Source organism: Pagrus pagrus, assembly GCF_965226575.1.
Source record: "Pagrus pagrus genome assembly, contig: HAP1_SCAFFOLD_36, whole genome shotgun sequence".
In the NCBI taxonomy this organism is placed as follows: Eukaryota; Metazoa; Chordata; class Actinopteri; order Spariformes; family Sparidae; genus Pagrus; species Pagrus pagrus.
The window spans coordinates 439,432-459,537 of record NW_028175427.1 but is presented as its reverse complement, the minus strand read 5'-3'; the positions used below and the strand labels follow the sequence as shown (position 1 = coordinate 459,537).

The 20,106-nt window shown below is 39.6% G+C and overlaps 1 long non-coding RNA gene across 1 annotated transcript; it reads right to left on the bottom strand.

Moving 5' to 3' along the window:
- Positions 1 to 384: 384 nt before the first annotated feature.
- LOC311253707 lies at positions 385 to 15,217 on the bottom strand. Its single transcript, XR_014621823.1, has 3 exons — positions 14,812 to 15,217; positions 1,343 to 1,505; positions 385 to 680 (listed from the first exon to the last, which is right to left on the bottom strand). It is a non-coding gene; the product is annotated as an uncharacterized lncRNA (long non-coding RNA).
- Between the last annotated feature and the right edge of the window lie 4,889 nt (positions 15,218 to 20,106).

Here is a 20,106-nt window from a genome sequence, read left to right as displayed (position 1 = left end):
GAAAGTTTCATGAACCCTAACCCAGGTTTTTGTTTACCAGGCAGTGTAAGTCCCATGTGGCATCCTGTTTTTTTTTTTTCTCGTTTTACAAGCATTGGCTTCCGTTTTTGTTTTGGATTATTTGTACATAGTACATACACAGTGGTCCCAGGGATCCAATAGAATTCTATGGGATCCCTGGGACCACTGAGGCCATACTATGTACTACCATGTACTAAAGAGTCCAGACAACAACTTCTATACCTCAGCATGTGTGTCCCAATCGACTCAGAATGGCCTGAAACGTGCTCCTAAACATTTTCTGGAACTTTGATTTTTCTTAGTGACACTTCCCTAACGCACTTCTCTCAACTCAAACCCTAATTGGTGGAAAAGTACAAAACCTAATTCTTATTTCTATTCTATTCTAGCCCTATCCCTATACTCTAAGCTTAAACCTAATATTAGATAAAGAAGAACCAAAGTATTGGGAGAAATGATTATAATTGGATTTCTAAAAGGGGAGGGGCTTATACATAAGGATTGGCAAACTAAATTCAGACAGACAGGAGGGTATAAAAGGGAATGACACTGAGACACATCAGTTTGGCACAACACAACAAAGAAACAACATCTACTTACCTGTCCGGGGTGGCTTGCCTGAAGAACTCCTACTCCGGACGAAACGTCACGATGGCCACCTACGGACCAAAAAACAAAAAGCCATATTTAACCAAAATAATGGAAACATATGAAAATTTCGACTCAAACTTAGGACTTTTTAAGACCTTTTTAAGACCAACCTCGCACCTATTCTGGCATACATTTATGAAATAATGCAAAGAAATTCTGTCAGAATAACTAAAAATACCAGCATAACACAGGGAGAAATACGATCACTTCTTTTAATAAACAATACAGTTTGTGTGTGCGCACGCCTGTGTGCAAAAGTATTACAAATGGAGCATACAGCCCTATAAAACTCTGCTGCAATCTCTCAACACTGTAAGAAACAAAACAACTGTGTGAGCAGTGTGTGTGTGCAGATACATTACACAAAAGAACAATGTCTTAACATATTAGACGCAATTATATACAAAACACAATAACTGCAAGGAATGTGTGTGAGTGAGTGAACGTCTGTGTGCGCATGTATTACAATGGAGCTGGAACAGTGTCAACACTGTATTAACAATCAAAACCATAAAAACAACACAAACAACTACAGTGTGAGAAGTGTGTGCATGCACCTGTGTGTGAATGCATTACACAAAAGAACCATTTCTTCACAAACATTTCTAAAAAGAAAAACACACACTCTTTTGGTCAGACATTTCCTACAACATAATTTGTCTTCACTGACCGCCACCGTTTTACAATGTAACTCCAGGTGGTGCACAGCCCAGAGAAGAAAAATGGAGAGACGCCGGATCCAGCAGTTGGGCACCCGAACACCGGGGGGTCTCAACGAGAGGATGGAGGGGCCTGGTTCGTTGCGCAGTTGATGGCCTGAGCCTGGGTCGTGCCTGGAGGGGCAAATGTCAATGTGGTGTAACCGTAAAAACATCGTACCAAATAGTTAAACTTGTTGAAAAAAGGTGAAATTCTCAATAAAACACTGTATCAGCTACTTTGGCATAATCTTACATTTGTGTTGTTTAATAATGAATAAAATCAATGGAACGCCATTGTTCTGAATATTATAATTAATTTGGAGAATTGTGTCTGTCAAGTCAACTTCCTAAAGTGTCAAGGTGGTGTAACCAACATTCAAGGAGCCATTTTGTTAATTTGTGCAAAAAGACCACGTGACAGGAAATTATATCACAGAGAAGGACCCCTGATAAGCCAAACTGCTGCATGACGAGACTAGCAACTCTCTTGGCAATCTTGATAATTTGACATTTTTAGGGTATGGTCAGGTGTGCTTAGGGTTACATGTCAAATGGTATGACCCCAGGAAAACATTTATCATTCATAATAATTGTAAAAATAAATATTTATTTTAAAAAATGTGTTTGAAATCTTCACACCGAGGCCACGTGCTTACATAGGTGTCCATCATAATGCCTGTTAAATTTGAATTTAAATTGAAATGTCAAATGGTGTAACTGGTTACACCGTTTGACATTTGACCTCCTCAAAATTATTCATACCCTTGCTAATTGTTGTGATCTTTTATTTTTGTGATAAAATGACTGCACTTTTTCAAGTTTGTTTATGAATTATATGTGACCAATAAGTGAAATAATGACATCAACACACAATTCAAGAAATTCTTTATTTCAGGGGTATTTTATTCATGGATTCCCAAAAAATGCCATGTTCAAAATTATTCATACCCCCGACAATACTTCAACAAAAATGTGGTTATTTTAAGATGTTACAATGGAATAAATACCATTAACATTGTTGAACAAATTTTAAACACTGATTTTAAAAAAAATTGCATCTTCCCAGAAGAGTATGAATAGAGGAAAAGTGTTCTGGTCATTCTTCATTTCTGGTCATCGTGGTCAAGAAGAAGGAGCTCAGTGAGGACCTACCTCAACGTCTTGTGCGTGCCCACAGTGAAGGAAAGGGTTACAGGGCCATTTCAAAGCAGTATGATGTCCCTGTGGCAACCGTCCAGAGCATAATCAACAAGCACAAGAGCTTCAATACTGTTAAAAACCTCAGCGGGCGTGGCAGGAAGCGTAAAATGTCCCCCAAACTTGCCAGGACAATCTGCCGAGAAGTCAACAACAACCCCCAGACCACAACGAAGGCCCTAATTGAAACGCTTGACCAGGCAGAGACAAAGGTGTTACGGCCCCCACCATTGAGCGAGTCTTGCACAGAGGAGGTCTCCATGGACGTAGGCCTCGGAAGACACTGCTGCTCAGGAAGAAACATCTGGAGGCTCGCCTGTCCTTTGCAAGAGGTCATTTGAAGCAAGATCCCAGCTTTTGGTCAACTATCCTGTGGTCTGATGAGACCAAGTTGGAGTTATTTGGCCATATGGATGCTGAATATGTCTGGAGGAAGAAAGGAGAGGCATTCAAACCGAAGAACACTGTGCCCACAGTCAAGTACGGTGGTGGAAGCATAATGTTATGGGATGCTTCTCTTCCAGTGGCACTGGGAACCTTGTCAAGGTCCAAGGAATCATGAGAAAGGAGGATTACATCAGGATCCTTGATGAAAATGTGAAGGAATCTGCTGAGAAACTCCAGCTTGGCCACAACTGGACATACCAGCAAGACAATGATCCTAAACATTCTGCCAAGGTAGTGAAGAAATGGTTCAAGGACAATGAAGTCAACGTCCTAGAATGGCCAAGTCAGAGTCCTGACCTGAATCCCATCGAAAACTTGTGGCATCGCTTGAAGACCAGAGTGAAGGCTAGGAAACCGACCAACCTGACCCATCTTGAGGCTTTCGCAAAGGAAGAGTGGGCAAACATCTCACAGGAGACATGCAGGAAGCTTGTGGACACATACAAGAATCGTCTCGAAGCAGTCATAAAAAACAAAGGCTATGCGATTGACTATTAAAGAAAGACATTGGACTAGGGTATGGATAATTTTGAACATGGCATTTTTTGGGAATCCATGAATAAAACACCCCTGAAATGAAGAATATCTTGAATTGTGTATTGTTGTCATTCTTTCACTTGTTGAAGATTAAAATTTAGATCTGTAAAATTACATTTATTAACTTTCTATTGTTTCATAATTATTGCAATATAATAGAGCCTCTTTTCCCCCTATAGCTGCCATTATCAAGCAAAGACAAAGTGGCTCGTCACAGAGCACGAGTCAGTGCAGATCCTGCTGCAAGGGCCAATTACCTTGCCAAAAGACGTGAAAGGTGGTTTTTACACACACACACACACACACACACACACTTGAAATACTGTGAAAGAATACTCCAGTAGCTGAACTTTACAAAACAAAGCAGGAGAAGTTGAGGGAAAAGTGGAGAAAGTACCAGCGAGACTGCTGATGTTCTCAACTTAACCCCACAATCTATGGACATGTCAGATGAGCAAATTCAGCATCTCGACAATCCAGAGCATATGCATAATCATCTGGACGATCGTGACTATGAGCAGCCAGTTACAGAGAGGCTGCAAGCATCCTAAACCCCTGCAAGGAAAGGAAAGGAAAGAAAGAACAAATACTATAGCTCAGTGCTGAAAGAGAGGGAAAAGCTGAGGTCTGAACTTCCCAAAGTTAAAAGGGAACTCCCGGCAGCAAAACAAAAGACAAAAAAAGATAGAGGAAACTGTATTGGCAAAAGACAAAAAAGAAAATGGTCAGTGAAAAGAACAAAATGAAAAACCATAAGAGCCTCACAAATGAAAAGAGAGGAAGTGGCCAGCTTTCTCTGTAGGGATGAGAATAGTCGCATGTTATGAGGCAAAATGCATCGCGCTTGGGCAAGTGTTGCTATAATGACATTGAGTTTGAAGGACCTCTGGAGGAGACTGTTCTAACATGGCAGCAGTGGTCCAGAGTAGTCACATCTGAAGAAGGCAAAACCTTTGCTAACTTTGCAAAAGTCACACAAAGTGGAAAGTGTGATGATCTGCTGGCTTTGCTTAACAAGAAGCTAGATTCTCTAGCTAAGCACCAATTCGACTGGCTCTACCAAGTCAAAACACTCAGAGAGCTGAAAGAAACACTACGTGAGGATGAAGTCTGCATTCGTGTAGACTTCTGAGAAATACGGCTGTAAGCTCAAGCAGTGAAATTCAGGCGTTCCGCTTCGGGGGCAGCCGCTAGCAGGTTACAATCCACGCAACTGTGGTGTATACAGCCTTATCATCCTTTTCCTATGCCGCTCTCTCTGCCTCTCCCCGCCATGATGAATGTGCTGTATGAGCTCACATGGAGCCTGTATTGAAGGATGCCATAGGCAAATGTAACACACCCGCCACTCTACATATCATAAGTGATGGACCAGTGACCCAATACAGACACAATAAAAAAATGAGAAAACACAATGCCTTTTCTGAGTGGGTTTCAAAGCGTAACTTGAAATTACAGTGAGAAATCGCATGGGAAAGGAGCTCCTGATGTAGTGGGAGGGGCTGTCAAGCGTACTGCAGACACAGCAGTCCAAAGAGGCACTGACTTGCAGACAGCTGAGGAACTTTACAACTTCCTGAAGGATCAGCCCTCAGGCATCGAGTACTTTTGGATATCCGAGGAAGCCGTTTCCAAGTACGACGAATCGGTCCCAACAAATGTCCCGGCCGTAAAAGGTACGCTGAAAATTCGACAAGTGACCTCTGAAGAGCGAGCTGCGATTCAGTGGAGGGAAATTTCATGTTTCAGACCTGATATCTGCAAGTGCTATGATCCAACTGCAGTAGATCTCCGCAACCTGCAATCAGAAGACCTCCCCTCAACATCTACCAACTGTCAGCAGGATCTGAAAGGCAAGTTCATTCTGGTCAGATATGAAAGTAAGCCTTTCGTGGGACAGGTCATCCAGGTGGTGGGTGAAGAAGTAAAAGTGAGCTTCATGCAACAACTGGGTGGGAAGAATGTCTTCACCTGGCCTCATCTACCTGACATCCCTTTTTTATTATGCGCCAGAACCTTTGAACTCATGTAACTCAAAACTCATGACACAGGACTGGAAACATTTCCAAGCACACACACAGCCCTAAACACACGATTCTCCGTCTCTCTCTATCCCTTCCACCACCACCTCACACACACAACTTTTGACATGTTTTTACACTAATTCATCGCAGTCAAAACACGAGTTCACATGATTTTTGGAAGTTTGTTTTTCAAATTAATTCATAAAATAACACAAGTTCACATGATTTTTTGATGTTTGTTTTTTAAATTAATTCATAAAATAACAACTTCACATGATTTTTGGATGTTTAATTTGTAAAAATTAATTAATCTTGTTGATGTTTTTTCTTCATTGAAAATAATTTATAAAAGTTCAATTGACCTTGTTCACTGTCATGCTTGATTTTTAGTGCCAGTTTCTTCAACAGACAATGGCCTTTGTAGAAGCAACATAGTCAGGTGGTGTAACTGGTTTGTGTCAATTGGTGTCACCAGTATTTTTCATAAAAATTGTATAATATACAGGAACATTCATGAGGAATAAGATGTAATCCTCTACTGCAATGTATTAACGTGTTTTTACAGTTTATACATAATTTGTCAAATATTATTTACAAAACAGTGTTTTCAGCATTTGTCCGGCTCTATATTACTAAAACGCATACAATTTTCATTTAAAATAATCCTAATAAAATCTATTTTCATGTGATATTTTAAAATTAAGTAACTGTTTTCATAAGTACACTTGCAGACATGAAACCAACAAAAATACAAAATATACATTTTAGCAAACCTGATGCAAGCTTTTTAAAAAAATTTAATTTTTTTTTTGAATTGCTCATAATGCAAACCCTTATTTGTCACTGACCCGCCTCTGCCTCCTAATTGTGCTGCTGCCTGTCTCTCAGACTAAAATGTGAAATGCCCCAACGCCTGTGAGAAAAGACCTTTTTTGTTGTTGTCATAACCATTGCTTGACCCCACACATCAAACATCCAAGATCAAAGATGTTTTGGAAAGCAGTATGGTGTGACAATTTGCTCCATCGCACCACTTTGTGCTGCAGGGTCTTTTTTGACCCCAGAGGACAATTATTAAGGATTAATAATTAATTATTAAGTAATTTGATTGGACATAATTCAATCAAATTATCTCAAATTTATTTCAATCACAAAGAGCATAGTATCGGACAACCCCCATTATTTTCAGACCATTTGATGAATAAAAAAACAATTTTGACGGGAAAAGATTTAACTTGGGGTCAGAACCCCAGGACAACACAAGGATTAAGGTAAGTATGAATTGTTGTTTTAACTTTTTAAGGTAAGTATGAATTGTTGTTTTCAGCTTTGTAAGGTGTCCTGTTCAAGCCGCACGTGCGTGGTCAACTACTTGATGTGTGGTGACGTCTATGTGTCCGCACTGAGCAGTGGGGGAGGGGCGGGGGTTACAGACACAGCACACGCAGGGAGAGAGAGAAACAGGAGGGAGGAAGACACACGCGCGTGAGAGAGAGAAAATGAGTGACGGCAGGAAACCAGTAAAATTGAGTGTAAAGTATTAGACTTGCAGGAAGTGATACAATAGGCGGAAATCATGAAAATTAATTTTCATAGTGAAATAACATTTTACTTTTTTGTATTTAAAATTAAAAGGTTTTCAAGTAAAATTCCTTCTCAGTTAAGATTGTCTAGCCCTGCCTGAAAGAAATTTATTAATTCTTGAGTGTTTGTTGGGGGTATGGAACCCACAATTACCTCTGAAGGGCAATGTGGTTATGAGCAAAATAGAGAACCATACTCAATTGCACTAAGAAATGTTTGGTTGTTTTTCCATGCGTCTCCCTTGACAATTTTGATGCTCGCAAATGCCAAGCGCATCTCTGCTAGAAGGTTGAGATGTGTATATTGCAGTACTTTCAACATCCTAAACCTGAGTATTATGAGTGGCAAGTTATGATAAGCAACTTCACATAGGAATCCATTTTGTGCAGCGCTTCTCTGGATTCAGAGGCTTGTAATTCTAAATTCTAAAAACTAAATCAATTTATTAATACACTTTCTGTTTGAATGTGTAGAAGAGAGATTGTTCTGAATATTGAATTTGAGAATCTTATCAAAACAGATTTCCATTAATAAATGACGTGGTTTTATTTTGCCATTAAGTGTGGGGGCGGGGGAGGGGCGCCCCCTCTCCCTCCCTCAGAGGAGAGGGGCTGTGGGTTGAACTTGGCAGTTATTTTAAATCACAACATACTGCTCTCCTGAGTAGAAACATGGATTGTGCTGCAAACAAAAGAAACCACCAACCTAATGGCAAATACCAGGTAATACAAATGTGTAACTTAACTCATATATTTAAATAATATTATCTTTTATTTGCAAGACAACTTGTAAGTTTTAATCACTGGCGGCAGGTGTTCTGATCAAGGCAAACAGAGACTAGCATAAGCTACAAGCATAAGATAGCAAAGGCAATCTAATGTGTGTATGTGTGCATAACTGCGTGTGTGCGTATGTGTTTTTGATGGAGAGAGAGACAGACTTGGGCCAAGAATTGGTAACACAGATTTACTGTATTATTCCATATTTACCAGAGTTTACTCTAATAATGGAGACAACAGAGCCAGCGCAGTCAGCAATCCAGCCACACTCACAGACACTGGATGAAAAGGTGCGCTTCATATGTGGAAGTGCTCTCCAGGCAGATAAAAATAATCCACACATCAAGAACTCCAGGACAACACGAGGATTAAGGTAAATATGAATTGTTTTTTTCAACTTTGTAAGGTGTCCTGTTCAAGCCACACGTGCGTGGTCAACTAGGTGATGTGTGGTGACATCTATGTGTCCGCACTGAGCAGTGGGGGAGGGGCAGGGGTTACAGACACAGCACACAGAGAGAGAGAGAGAGAGAAACAGGAGGGAGGAAGACACACGCGTGAGAGAGAGAACAGCCCCTACAGAGACAACACGCTGGAAAGGTGAGAAAATGAGTGACGGCAGGAAACGCAGTAAAATTGAGTGTAGAGTATTAGACTTGCAGGAAGTGATACAATAGGCATAAATCATGAAAATTAATTTTCATAGTGAAATAACATTTTACTTTTTTGTATTTAAAATTAAAAGGTTTTCAAGTAAAATTCCTTCTCAGTTAAGATTGTCTAGCCCTGCCTGAAAGAAATGTATTAATTCTTGAGTGTTTGTTGGGGGTATGGACCCCACAATTACCTCTGAAGGGCAATGTGGTTATGAGCAAAATAGAGAACCGTACTCAATTGCACTAAGAAATGTTTGGTTGTTTTTCCATGCGTCTCCCTCGACAATTTTGATGCTCGCAAATGCCAAGCGCATCTCTACTAGAAGGTTGAGATGTGTATATTGCAGTACTTTCAACATCTTAAACCTGAGTATTATGAGTGGCAAGTTATGATAAGCAACTTCACGTAGGAATCCATTTTGTGCAGCGCTTCTCTGGATTCAGAGGCTTGTAATTCCCAACTAAATCAATTTATTAATACACTTTCTGTTTGAATGTGTAGAAGAGATTGTTCTGAATATTGAATTTGAGAATCTTATCAAAATAGATTTCCATTAATAAATGACGTGGTTTTATTTTGCCATTAAGTGTGGGGGCGGGGGAGGGGCGCCCCCTCTCCCTCCCTCAGAGGAGAGGGGCTGTGGGTTGAACTTGACAGTTATTTTAAATCACAACATACAGCTCTCCTGAGTAGAAACATGGATTGTGCTGCAAACAAAAGAAACCACCAACCTAATGGCAAATACCAGGTAATACAAATGTGTAACTTAACTCATATATTTAAATAATATTATCTTTTATTTGCAAGACAACTTGTAAGTTTTAATCACTGGCGGCAGGTGTTCTGATCAAGGCAAACAGAGACTAGCATAAGCTACAAGCATAAGATAGCAAAGGCAATCTAATGTGTGTATGTGTGCATAGCTGCGTGTGTGCGTATGTGTTTTTGATGGAGAGAGAGACAGACTTGGGCCAAGAATTGGTAACACAGATTTACTGTATTTTTCCATATTTACCAGAGTTTACTCTAATAATGGAGACAACAGAGCCAGCGCAGTCAGCAATCCAGTCACACTCGCAGACACTGGATGAAAAGGTGTGCTTAATATGTGAAAGTGCTCTCCAGGCAGATAAAAATAATCCACACATAAAGGAACCCCACCTTGCAAGGACTGAAAACAATAATCGAGGTTGCTGAGGAACGAGGTGATGAAGTTCGTAGAAGAATATCCTCCTACTCTGACGACATACTGTCCTTCAAGGTTAAGGTTTCATATCACAGTTCGTGCAGGGCCAATTATTCCAGTCCTAACAACTGTAAGCCTACGATCGGTGACCAAAAACCAGCCGAGGAACAGTGTAAGAGTGGACGACTGAGCAGAGACACTGGATTTGACATTCGTACCCAGTGTTTCATTTGCAGCCAGAAAGCCACAAATAGAGAAGGCCTGACCCCTATAAGTACTGGTACAGGTGAAAGTACAAGGTCAAAGGTACTCGGTGCAGCTTCAGAGAGGCACGATGAAAAAGTACATCATCGTATGCTGACCCGTCAGGATCTTTTTGCTTATGTAACAAGTACCACAGAAGCTGACACTATATTTCAGAGAGAAACATTTCAGCAGCCAGACATAAATATCTGTCTGAAAAAAAGTTAAGTGAATATGAAGAAGCTTTCACTAAACTAATTGAAGAAATAACTAGCAAAGTTTTTTCTGAGAATATGTCTCAACACTGAATGCTGTCACCGAGAGCTATGTTTCAAAACTGAGTGCAGCTGCAGGACCAAGCATGTATAAATCATGGAAACTCAAAGAGAAATTGATCCAGCATTATGGAGATGAACTGATTTTCATTGAACGTCCTGGAAAATCAGATCTTATCTGTTCTAGTGCCGTCGCTGTTGCTCACGCAATGAGAGGAGCTTCCATACTAAGAGAAAAACTAACAGAGGACAAGGAGCCAATGCCTCAACTGAGAACAGAGACTCTCACTGACAATCAAATCCTACACAAGGCTGCAGGAATCTAAGGAGAAGTATGGAAGAGGTTAGGTATGAGCCTCAGTTCTACCCAGGTGGTGACACGCTTTCCCTTCTCCATTGCAGTAAATATGTACCAGCAGAAGTGTATGATTTTGTTAACTGGTGCAGTACTTCTGATGCCTTCAGAAAACTGCAGACCTGTAATGATGACCCAGCCATAAAGAAAAATCTACGTGTGATATCTTTTTGCCATGGTGTAATTGCACAGTGCTGCGGCCTGCCGCTTATTCGTCACCAACATCAGATATTTATAAAAAGCAATAAAATCAGGCAACTACAAGGTCAACTACATTCCTGAGGACCCCATTTTCAAACCTTCAGCTCTACTGCATGCTTCAAGATCACTCAAGCTCCTATAAGTTTACCATTTTCCCTTAAACTTGTTCGTACAGATACTCTAGAGAGATGAAAGCTATGAAAAATAAACTTCAAGAGGTAACAAAGGATAGGAACAGAATGAAAAACCATTGGGTACAAGAACAAGCTTGGAATAAAAAAACACAAGAATCACCCTGAAAAAAAACAGAGCAGCTGCTGCGGGGAAGCCAACTCAAAAATCCCTCCATCAAGAAAATTCAGCTGTTCCACAATGCACTCATTCATGAAGTCTGCCCACAAGAACAAGAACTTGACGCTGTCAGGCAAGGTTCTGAAAAAATATTGGCTACTTCACCAGACAAGGCAATTTTGTTTTATTTTGTTTACCTGACCTTTGGTTCTACAGTGTTAATTAACATCTGTGAAAGAAACTGGAGTCTAGCATCCAATCAATGGGCGACATATCATCTGTTCAGCTGATCAAAATAGAGCCTTAGGGATGGAAGTCTCTTTAGCCAGCCTGTTGTGCAGTATAGGTAGAATAAGATGATGGACAGAAGAGAAAAAAAATTGCAACAGTGACACTTTTGACACTGAAGTGGACTTAGCTTTTAAGCTAGAGATTTTAATGAATCCGTTGACACCAAATACACCATGCTGGCTTACTGGGGAAGGGGTGAAACGTTGCTCCAAAGTTGAAATGTTTTAGCACAAGTGAGCTTTGAAGGGGGGACTTTTAATATTGCATGTCATGCGATGTGACTATCTCGCATGCACACATCGCGATGGCGATTTCTACCATAATGCAGTATGAATGACAACTGACAAACAGGACACAATCACGCGCAAGAAAATAAAGCATCAGAGAATGTTTCTAACTGATACAGTATTGAACCTCCACAAGAAGTTCACCAAGAAGGAACCAAGAGTGAAGCTCAGTAATTCATCCTTCTGTGCCTTACCTAGGCCGTCGGATCGTAAGACACGCCAATGTCAGTACCGTGAGAATGCTAAGCTGATGCTTGAAGTCCGAGGCATTTCTTCTGCGCTCCTGCACCCGGTGTTTTCCACAAACATACACTTCCCACACCACAGCAAGACCAGACCAATGTTGAATGCCAGCAATGGGAACGAGTTCAGGATCAAACAGCAGATGGGCTCCACTTCAACACAAGACTTGTTGGGAGAGCTTCTCCTACGATATGAAGACAAACTGAAGACAGAAACAACAACACACGTGTGCTTATTTCAGAACCAGACCAGAGAGTACAGCAGCATGATCGAGAAGTGTAATGATACCACAGTAAGTGTGCATGTTGACTTTTCTGAGGCGTGGAAATGCAAGTATACTTCTGAGGTACAGTCATGCCATTCTGGTCAGAATCTCCCACAGCTCAACCTGCACACTGGCATGTACTATACAAAAGAACAGAAGACAGGCTTTTGCACAGTATCAGAATTCAAGCGACAAGATGCGTCTGCCATTTGGACTCACTTGGAACCAGTCCTGACAGATATTCATTTAAAGTTTCCAAAAGTTGATACTATTCACTTTTGGTCAGATGGCCCCAGCAAGCAATACAAGAACAAGAAGAACTTTTCTCTCCTCTGCAGTGTTTCAAGAGAACAACCTGGAACTTCTTCCCCACCTCACATGGGAAGGGAGCCCCAGACGGCATTGGAGGAACTGTGAAAACAACTGAGATGGTTGGCAGAAGCCACTGCAGCACTAAGCTCTACATCATTACTGAAGCTGACATGCAGTCATATGATGCACTCCTTTCTCAATCAGTAAAACCTGCAACTGCAACAAGGAAAATCCATTGCAGATCACTGTCCTGTTTGTGCAGTGAGCCACAGATGTGCGAGTGTTTCAGCCCAACAATATTCCAGGTGACTATACCAATGCAAAAGAGGAAAGGTCCTTTGGCAATGTTGATGGAGGAAACGGAACGGGAGGAAAGTGAGCAGGAGGAAATGCAACAGGAGGAAAGTGAGCAAGAGCCAATGGAGCAAGAGTGGTCCTGACGGGACTGTGACAGATCTATCTGCTGATGTAGTTCATTGCGGAGATTGGCTTGTGGTCATTTATGACCAGAACTGGTGGTTAGCAAAAGCTGTCACTGTGGACCCGTCATCAAGATGTGGAAGTGGAGTTTTTCCACCCTCATGGGCCCAACACACGATTCTATCCAAAAGGAGGTGGAAAGGATATGTGCTTCATACCATTTGACCATATTCTGGTCAAACTTGTGGCACCGTCATCACCAGGTCGTGTAAGCAGGACGATATACAGGAGGATATACAACCTGTCTGCTGAAGTCATGGATTTCATAGAGGAGAAACATATACACCATATACTTCCCAATAAAGCTAAATGAGTGGTGGAGTGATGTAAAACAGTCAGGGAATACTCACAGGAGTTCACGAATTATCATTATTATTATTTTTGTGCCAGATGTGTTTTGTGGCATTTACACAGAATGCTTTCTTTAATTTGAAACATTTCAGTTTATGGAAAAGAGACTGTAAGACGTAGTTATTCATTTATCTGTTCTTCACGTCTTGTTTACAGAAGAATATGATCTATATTATTTTATGAGTGGGGGGCACTACATGACAGTTAAATATGAGGTCAGTGATGAATTCTATCTTATTGCTACTGGTAATGATTTTTTTTTTACTTATGATGATTATTAAGGGGTACTTTTATTAATGATAGCCTATTGCTAATTGAACATGTTTCTTATTGAATGTTTGCCACATTGCTCACAATTGTTATTTGTTATCTGTTCTTCACTTCCAATATACAGTTTACAGAAGAATATAATGTATTATTTTATGAGTAGGGGACACTACGTGACAGTTGAAGATGATGTCAGTGACGCATTTTACATTATTCCTACTCGTAATTACTTTATTTTTTACTATGATGATTTGATATTTGATGGTATGTAAGTAAACGTTGTATGATGTTAGATCTTTTAAAAGGAGTACACGTGAAACAGTATAAAAAATGAACAAAAGTGAATATTCGACATTTAACAGCATATGTTTACTAACGATGCCAGATAATGATTTAAAAACTCTAAATACATATTAGACAAAATAAATTAAAATGTATTTGCTTTTTATCATGTCTGCGGTGTGGACAAAAACAAAGTAATAACTGGAAGAACGCCTATTTTATGAAGAAAATACAAAATGAGGAGGTTGCACCGATACATTGCTCAACAGCCAAGACCTTGGTCTATAATGACATACCTTCAGATTTTGTTATTTAACTAACTTTTTATTTTCCAAATTAAAACCTGTTTTATTCAAATTCCCAAGAATCGGTGAAAGCCACTGGACCAGTTCTAGGTTCTGATGGAGTGGGGCGACAGATTAAAATTAAACCAGAGACCAGGTTCTTTAAAATTAAAGCCTGTACTTTACTTAAAGTAAACAAGAACAATAAACACAACAGTGTTCAGACAGTGTCTATCGTATCCTGCAGGTATGGGTTGGTATTCACTTTCCCTTTTTCAGGTTTCTTTTCCTGAATAAGAAATATTCTTCCTTAATAATTCATCCAGGTAGGATGATTTAAATTATGTTAGACCGGTCTGTGACCAACTATCTCAATTTATGGTAATAGGTTGCACCTATTTTGGTTTCGTTATTTTTCTATTAATTCCATAAGTAGAAAAACCTTTTCACTATTTAAAAGCATCTAAATCCAAATAAAGTAAAACAATATTACACCTTAAATCACAATATTGACAATTATGAAACAGAATGTAAACATGTAACACTTCAGTTCAAGTTCAATAAAGTTAAAGTTCAGTGAAATATCTCCAACACTCCTACCTCTCTGGCAGCGAGTTTACCAGTAATCCATCTGGCAAATCCTCATTGAAGCGATGAATATGAAGGTGAAGATGAAGATGTCTTTTAGGGACCAAGTCTGTGGGTTTGGCTCGCGATCTTGTGTCCCACGGTCGCGTGCGTAGGCTATGTGTTGTCTCCCGCGCCGAGGAAGAGTGTCTCTCTCTGGTTTAGCTAAGGCGATTACCTCTTTGCTAGCGACCAGTCACTCATTCAAGTGCAAACAGTACAACGAAGCATCAATAAAACGAGCTGAAACTCACCAAAACCGCTGTGGCTTATTCAAACATGGTCCTCATGAAACACCAAGTACATGGGTATTATTTTCCAGGCGTTAAACCAACTGTCTCTGTAACTATTTCACTGTTAATTTCTCTGCTTCTCTCCCCTCCCCCCTCGCTCTCGGCTCTGCTCAGCTGAGCTGAGCGCTATGCGTAAACACGGGCAACCAGTGTCTTAAAGGGGAAGCGTCATCACATTTCTTAAAGGCATGTTTTAAATCATTTCCATGCAATTATTGCCAAATCTGTGTTAACTGGCTCTTAATGAAACGTATGCATTTAATCCAAAAACATACTTATGCTTCTAATTCTTTGTCATTTCCACATATTAATCCTGTGCTAACTCAACAAACCATACAAACTGAGGTAGAAACTATTCAAGAGGGTTGAGTTACTCCCTGCCTTGTAGGCTACACTATTTATTAATAGAAAAATTAAAGCTCAATTTCAACAAACCAAACTGATGAACTGAAGTGACTGACAGTAAATCACACACTGTTCACTTAATTTAAATTCCCACAGAAGACAATAATTTTCACAGAACTATATCAGGTTGCAGTGTCTCATGCAGCATTTTAAGCGGGGTTACCCATTGTTTATTTTACTCCTGAAACCTGGCATCTTTTAGCTTTCGCAAGTGCATCGATATCAGGTGTCACATCCTGACTGGCAGGCAATTTCAGGATGTTATTCAAGTGCTTGTGCGTGAGCCTTGCAGCAAGGGCTGTCAAGTTGGGGTGACCTGGCAAGAGATACTGATAAAATATGTCCAAGCCAGCTGCGGCAAATTTGCCCTTCAAATCTGAGTCACGAAAATGTGAAATTAACACCTTCACGACGTTAACACGTAAACACGTTTGACACCCCTGTTCTAAATCTAAAGGGAAATTTTGACACATTTGAGATTCTCCTCTGAAAATTGTGACACCACACACAATACAGTGAAATTCTATGAAATCAGAATTATTGCTTCAGTAATATTTGGCCGATATATGTATATGGGTGTGTGACGTGACATGGCAGTTTTGCTGTCTTCAGTGTCAAACATGTATAAATAAAAAATATATTTGTCAAAAACCAAAATATTGTGCAGAAAACTATGCTTTATGTGAACATACTCAACATTTAACCAGTTCATCACTCATTTTTTCAGAATTTTCAACCAAACATAGCAAAACTCATATGGTGTGACTGTCCGACACTTGTTTCTCAAAGTAAGAACTTGAATAAAGCTAACAAAAATAAATGCAAAAATTCCCAAAACAATACAGAAAAATAATACAGATGTCTATTTGTGGGCCTACTCTTTTCAAAGTCCAAGCATAATGTTTTGAGTCAGTTCTGATCAAAAAGATTTTGTCCCACAAATCAAAATCATATGGTGTGACACTATTTTGGGATATTTCAACGGGCAACTGTTTTGACACCCTTGGGAATGAGAGGTCCTTCTTCAGCAAGGTTGTTCAGTACTATTTATACCAGACCATGACAGGTTTCTGAGGTGAGTTATCATTTTTATGTTTTCAATAAATCAGATTTTGTTGGCACTCTGACAAAAGTCCCACTTACGGATGTCTTTTGGTGTGACACATTTTTCATAGAAATGCAAAAGAAATTTTATATTTTTTGTCATAATTACATGTAAATCTATGTTGCTTTGTTATAACTAGCATCTTGTCAGCAAGTTAATATGTAGCTACAAGACTCAAGGTTGTGCTAAGTGCAGAAAACATAATATGGTGTGACACTTTATCATATGGTGTGACATGTCTGCCTGTCACGCCATATGATTTTGATTGTCACACCATATGATACAAATTGTAATTTCCTGCAGATATAACAATAAATAGCAAAGTCCAATGTATGTTTTGTCCTTTTAAACATTTGTTTGCATCCATCATCACATAAAAGCTGTAATCATCCACAATAGATTGTGTTTAGTTTAGTTTAGTTTATTTGGTGATACAGATCTCTAGTTTATCAGACAGACACAGCAGACTCTTCACAGAACCCTTAGAATGCTGTTTAAGTCTAAACGATGTTTTGTCTTCGCCTTAAACCATACATTCCCTTTTCTTTTGTCAGCTTGAGGCAAATAAAGACACCCTGCGAGGAGAGAGGAGTTGCTGAGGCAAAGAAAAGTAAACGACAACTCTCTGTTTCCATTCGCTGACCAATAGGAAGGTCTGAGGGAGGGTTTTAGAGGGTGCCTTCATTGTTGATTCAAAAGGCCTTGGGGCAGATTTCTTGAAGCCTGGCAATACATGATATCTAAAATATCATTGGACTAGAACACTGTAGGCGGTGCAACTAAGAGGAACGCAGTTATGAAATGCAGAGAATAACCCTAATTAATATTTCCTGCCATATGAGTGATCAGTACTCACCAATAGGTAGGTTAATACATGTTTTGCATTGACACATGGCGACATGATCATATGGTGTGACACTATATCATGTGGTGTGACACTCCAAATTGTGAAAATAACATACCTTTATTCATGATAAAATGTGAAAATGTTCATGGAATACATAGAAAATAGTATGAGCAAGAGTCACAAATATTTTCATAATTTTATAGCAAGGTTTGTCACAATAAATAGAAAATACGTTGAAAGACTGACTGAGCAATGATTTAGAAAATAATACACAAATTTAATTAATTTTCACAAAACTATAATGGATCACAGTTTAGTTATGATAAAGGACTTTGATAAAGTGAGTAACTTAAGAAAGGTATAATCTATTTTCATTTTATATACAATTATTTTCATGTCACACCATATGAAGATTTTAGGCACCAATACAACAAATTGTCACATAAATACTGATTCCAATTGAAAATCTAAAAACAACATATGTTTCTATAAAGATGAAAGTTAGTAGAACAAAACTCAATCAGTTTTATGCCTGTTATTTGAAGTTTTTGAAAAAGCTCTTTTTTCTGGTGCATATGTCACTGACCCATATGTATATATTTATGTAGCACTTTTGTTTCAATTCTGTCTACCAGCTACTACTTATCTTATTGTAGCCTACAACAGAGTTAGGAGGTCCCTATAACATATATTCCTGTGTTGCAGAAGAACCTCAGGAATATTGATGAAAAATTATGGGCTCTGACTGCCATTGTTTTACATACATTCAAATTTAAACTTACACCAGGTCAAACTAGCAGTAGCAGCTACAGGTAAACAAGCCGGCTGTCGGGGGTGCGTGCGCAGCTCAGAGATGACATCTTCCAGGTCGGAGGTAGTAGGTCAACCTACAGACCGCGGATGTTGATAACAGACAAGCCCGGACTCAGAGGGGAATAGCACTAGTAACAAAATATTGGTGAAATGAACTAGTTTCGTGGCAGATAATGCTCATAGAGGCTGCGCTTCAGTGCCCCGAACACTCCAGTCCAGTCCGGTCCAGGTTGTAAAAAACTGTAGTTCCCCTTTAAGTAGTTTCTGTGCTTACAATAATGTTTGTGTCTTAATTGAGAAAAATAACTTTTTATCTGATCTAAAACAGAGCTCTGAGCTGATCTCCTCTGAAGATAAGGGGTCAGGTGATTGGCAGCCCCAAAAGAATGGAACAGAAGAAGAGGATTCTGAAGAGGAAGAGGAGGCCAGTGTGAAGCGAAGGGTTCCCCAGCTGTGAAAGAAAAGGCCTGCACCCACACCCAGGAACAGTCCGGTGAGAGCTCCAATTTAATAAAGTTGGAATTTCTCTAATCCATCCAGCCATGGCCCATAGCCATGACAATAGCATTTCATGATGATGATATGATAACAACATAAACATTTCATTTTTAAGTATGATAACTAACAACAGCAGAGCTAGGGAGAGGAAGTGTTGGTAAACCTAAATTTGGTTGAAAAAATTTCCACATTGAAGCCACTGATACATAGAAACTTGGCATTCACTATTTTGTGTTTCTGATAATATGGGGTTTTCTGTCTGTAGGAGATGACAAAAAAGGCAAAGATGGCTGCACAAGTCCCTCCCCGGGTAGGTGTACTTGTATTAGACAATCTAGCTCTATTGACGCCTTTAAATCTAAACTCAAAACTCACTTTTTTGACATAGGCTTTAATTAGTCCTTGACATCGACTGCTAGCTTCCTCGGTGGGTCGGTCTCAGTCTCAATGAGTAATCTATAGTATTAGATTCCACATTGTCCTGAAACAAGCTATTGTTTTGAAGAAAGTTGCATAACTGACAGGGGAGGTTAGAAATGGGTCTACAGTTTGCCAATACACCTGAATCTAGAGTAGGCTTTTTAAGAAGAGGTTTAACTACAGCTAATTTAAATGACCGAGGTACATAACCTGTAACTAGAGACAGTTTGATCACGTCTAAGAAAGAATCAGAATCAGAATCCTTTATTAAGAACTTCTTTAAGCAGACTGGTTGGGACGGGGTCTAGGAGACAAGTCGATGGTTTTGACAAAGAGATCGTTGAGGTTAATTGTTGAAGCTTGATTGGAGAAAAACTGTCCAGGTATACAGCAGGTTTTACAGCTGAGTTTAAAGTTCCTGTGCACTTGACACTAACAAATCTGAAGATCAGTATTGGTGTATTTTACTTGAGAACCTGTTAGTGTTTATTTTTGATTTTTTTCTCTCAGATGAATTGGGCAGGGTGCCTGAGGAGAAGAGGACATCATGGAGACAAAGAAGTCAAAGTGGAGAGAGGGCATCCAAGGAGAAAAGGAACAGTTGGAGAAGAAGCGGGATGTCCGAGGAGAAGAGGATGACATGGAGACAAAGAAGTCAAAATGGGTTTTAACAACAGTTAAACAGTCAATGGGTTAAACAGTCAATGGGTTTTAACAAATAAGGTGCGAGTGACTTTGGAATCTTACTATAAGCATGTACTTTTACAAGTTACAATATATCTGACGAGAAAAAAAGGCAATTACACTGATTTACCGTGTGCTCCCGAATTAGAAGTCCATCTTCCTTACCAAGGTAGAGGCAAAGAGCCTTGAGAACTGCTGCCTTT